The 4,552-nt window shown below is 37.6% G+C and overlaps 1 long non-coding RNA gene across 1 annotated transcript; it reads right to left on the reverse strand.

Annotated features, from left to right (window-relative positions):
• Positions 1–432: 432 nt before the first annotated feature.
• LOC135256112 (uncharacterized) lies at positions 433–1,025 on the reverse strand. The gene is made up of 2 exons (XR_010330383.1): positions 778–1,025; positions 433–727 (listed from the first exon to the last, which is right to left on the reverse strand). It is a non-coding gene; the product is annotated as an uncharacterized LOC135256112 (long non-coding RNA).
• Positions 1,026–4,552: the final 3,527 nt, after the last annotated feature.

Below are 4,552 nucleotides of genomic sequence, written 5' to 3' on the forward strand. Positions count from 1 at the left end.
TTATCCAGAATGAATTTACCTATGCAATATCACTGATATTTAAATGTGGGTATTAATTATCTGAATTATGGAGCTGATTCATCAGGTGAGGTCAAAATTAGGGAGGAAAATGGTTCAAAGGTCAAAAGGGAGAAAATCCCCATTGAAACACAGTAAAGTGGGCTTAATGGGAACAGGTGGGCTTAAAGGGAACATCAGTGAATTTATGATTAAAAGACAGAATATTTTATTCTACTCACATGACATTAAAAAACAACTATATGAAATAAATCATATATATGGTGCACTAACATAATATGAAAAGTATAAATTGATCATGTAGAGAAGTAATTCGCTATACTCATTTACATCCACCTCAGTCAGTGTGATTTTTTTGCTAGAGTCCCCTTTAAGCCCACCAGGTAAAAATGTTGATTAAAAAATAAATAAAGATAAACATACACATTTATTGTCTATTTAACAGTATAATAATATAAACTGCATACAAAAATATAAACTATACATGCTTATCATGCTTTATGTCATTGCAATGAACCATACTATGTAGCTACTGTATTGATGCAGCATGTGGTCTGTTTGCTAGCGTGCTAAAACTCATATTTTGATTTCAAAAGACACAATATTTCTAATTCAGGTAATATTCTAACATATGTCTCATTCAAAACACTAATCACTTAAATTTTGATAACAAGTGAGTACTTTCCAAAAACAGGAGTAGAAATATACCCTCATTTTGGTACCCTCAGAAATGTTATTTTCTGAGGGTACGAAAATCACCTAAGTTTTTTTGCAACTTCTTCTGGGATCAGCAGGCACATGCCACACATGTGCTTCGATAACTCAATATCGATAAATGTGATTGACTTACAATAAAAAGTGTCATTTACGTAACAAGCAGCTTCATTTGAAAAAACATCACACAGCAAAAAATGATGATGTAGTTTTTTTTGATTTGACTCAGAAGTTGCAAGTGGGCTTATATGGTACGTGGGCTTAATAGGGACGTTTACCCTATTTGCTACGTACAATAAATGCTGCATGTCAAATACATATTGTACATACATAGCCTACATAGAGAACTTCTTTATCCCCATGGGGACATTTCCCTCGCAGCATGTTACATTCACATGAGAAACATACAATCATTCAGGCAACAGAAATGCTGGGCAGCGAAATACATACATACCAATACAAATTGGACATAAATAGACGCCTATTCAATCAATCTTGACTGTGAGAAAGCCATCCACACATATGTTTGGCCTGTCCATGTAGTGCATGCTTATATTATACACACAGGGCCAAGTGACTTGAAAGAATTGAGGAAATATTGGGTAGCATTGCTTTGGAATACATTTTATTTAATTTCGGTGAGGCAAGATAGCCTATATTGTTTGTAGTACCGTAACTTGGCGTCATTTTGATATCAATACTTTTAATGGCAGGCCTGGATTTTGACAGTCTGAATGAATGAGTTATAGACGGTGTATGTCTTGTACGTGTGAGTAACTTGGCATTTTTGTACGTTGAAAACGTGTTTTTGATGAGATTATTTTTTACCGGTAAAGGGGTTGATGAAGCTGAAGCACAACCATCCTCTCATGCTGAGCCAGGAAAACAAGGTGTGTAAATGTCATATGAGTTCCAAGTTACGTGAACACGATATGAGCAGAGGATAAGTTATGTAAGGAATAAACCACGACGGGCTGTCCCGTTATTGGAAAATAATGTAGCCTACGACGGAGGTGGTGATGCGACCGAGGCGAAGCCGAGGGTCACTTAACCAGCCCCGAAGTAGGCTCAGGGCTCGAAATTGCGACCATTTTGGTCGCATATGCTCCCGAAATGTAATCTGTGCGACCTCGAAATATAATTGGGAGCATTTGTGCGAGTGCAAATAATTGTTCTGGTGCGACCTTTTTCTTTTTCCAGTCGAACGTCTCTTTCTGTGTACATTCGCTAGTTAGTACACTCAGTAGGCTATGTGCCTTGTAAGCTGAGTGACCCTTCTAACCAATCGTGAGCTTGACATTCTTACCTTTAATGTTGATTTTAAATTGGTTAATATTAGCCTTCAATCACTCCCTTTCGCTGCACTCCACTGTCACTCGACACAGAGAGCTAACGCGTTAACTAATGTTACCTGAAGACAAAAGTTTGTTCAATTTATTAGCGTCATCGAAAGCTGAAAAGTTGAAGCGAACGATTACGGCATTTTTTTTTTTAGAAACGTGTAGCGACCCGGTTGAAACAGCTAATTTCTCCGATGCAGTTTACTGGTGGTTGATTTAACTAGCGGTATTAATGTGATGAGAAGCGCTTTGTCGTTTGAATGCATAACACGCAATTCCTTGAAGAGTCGACACATTTTAAGCGTGACAGTTTAACTGTTACTTATAAAGCGTACTGTTATATTGTCGTTTTTTATCAATAAAAAATCTATTGAATATATTGTTGGTGCTCCTTACATTTTGGTGGGTGCTCCTAACTTTTTGAAGTTGTGAGCACCAGTGCTACCAAGTAAAAAAGTTAATTTCGAGCCCTGCAGGCTACAGGTTCAGTTTCAGAATGTCACAACCCCTTCCATCCATTCTCCCTCTCTAACTCATGCCCTCACGCATACAGTTACACACTAAGCACACATTCAATACATTATCCTCATATAACATAAACATTAAACGCCAACTCTATCTTCACTTCCATTCATTATGGAGTAGCTTATATAGCCTACTTTTATGGATTGGAAATTAGACTATTTATCAAACTAAAAAATAACATTGATTGGCAATGTAGTACATTAAATATCAGCTACCATACGGTCTTGGGTTTTGTTTGTAATTAGTTCCCAGATTATGGGCTTCCCTCCCTTTATCTAAAATTTGAAAGAATCCCTGATTATTGATAATTTTGATCATTATAAAAATGTGATTGTTTTTTCTGGCAAACTTACTAAGAAATATTAATCAATAGACTGTTCTTTTCACTTACTTGCAAGCACTGTTCATTAGCTTCAGAGAACACGGTTCTATTTCTTTCTTAATTTCTAATTGCAAATAAATCCAGTCATTTCATTTAATCTTAACCCTGCCTGTTTCCCTTCTTACATTGCAGCTTGAGTCATAACAATACTGAAGTAGGCTAAATTTAACCAGATAATATAATTTAAAAAAGACAGAATTCAGTCATTGTCTTCATTTTTCCGCAGGTAACAATATTTTCTCATGTTTTACTACCTGTACCATTGACGTGAGAATTGTGGTTCATATCGAGTAGGTCCATCAGCAATGATTTTGCAACCAAATTATGAAAGTTTACTCAGTCACTTTGAGTAGTTAGCCGTTTTAAACTCTCATTCATGAAATTGCCATTGTATTATGGGTTTTCCATCATGTAGGCCTAGTAATAATGGTAGTAGGTATCCGATATAACACTCATTTTGGTTTGAGACATTCGAGTGGCTGGAATATTCATGTTCAGATTATATGGTAAATCAAATCCAAACCCTTCCTTTCTTCTCCGATTTTCACATTTTTTAAGCAATGCGTAGCCCTCACATGCAAGAAAAAAATGCATGGAAACAGTCTATTTAGAAGTACGTTTTAAGTGTTTTGGAGAACAATTTGGGCTCAGCCCCTGATGGTTAACAGTCCAGGCAACGCCCCTGACATGAATGTAGAAACGTGGCGTTGCTGATAAGAAGGTTTTGTACGGTAGCCAAGTGAAGAAATATAGTTAGTAGAAATGGCACAGTGGTGAAGTGGTGTAACTTTTTAATAAAAGGAATACATTTGCCGTCATGAAATGCATATGGGTGGCCGTGAGTGAGTTTTGGTAAAGAAAATACAAGCGTAAGAAAACGTTAGTGTAAAAGAGGAAATTATCTGCCGGAGGGCGAGACGGGATTCAATCCTTCAACCGGAGGTTTACCAGTCTGTGACTTTGTTAGTGCAGCACCATGACATAGCTATGCAATGCGTGAAATATCATTAGCAAACCTGTCCGTGGTTTTAAAGAACCAGGCCAGTAAGCACAGAAGAGCTCCCGTTGAATCCATATGGCTTTGCAATATTGTAGCCGGTTAATAACTGAACGTGCAGACGGTACGTCATAATGCAGTGTATACGTTCGGTGAACGGCGGGTAGATATGGTGCAAAAGCAATAATTGAGTAGTAGACAAATATTAGTGAGGGTAAAAGCAGGTTAAAGAAACATGTTCCTAGCTGGGCTTGAACCTAGGACCCCATGTCCCCAAGACTGTAGCCTTGCCCACTAGGCCACAGGCAGAATAGCGGTTTAAACTGGAAATGTTTCAGAGAAAAAGGTATGGGTATTTTGCGTGTGTATGCGAGTTTTTGATTGGGTCGTGTAGGTGAAGATTTGGCTGGTGTGGGTAAAATGTCCAATGGAGAGACATGTTGTTAGTGGGATAGGCAGCAGGAAAAATAAGAATGAGAAGAAGAAGGAGAAGAAGAAGAAGAAGAAAACAATGCAAAATCCCCTTAGTTTGGGGCTTTATTGTGTGGACATGTGAAGTTGTTTATGAAATCTGTC

This window comes from Anguilla rostrata, chromosome 5 (genome assembly GCF_018555375.3).
Source record: "Anguilla rostrata isolate EN2019 chromosome 5, ASM1855537v3, whole genome shotgun sequence".
Lineage (NCBI taxonomy): Eukaryota > Metazoa > Chordata > Actinopteri > Anguilliformes > Anguillidae > Anguilla > Anguilla rostrata.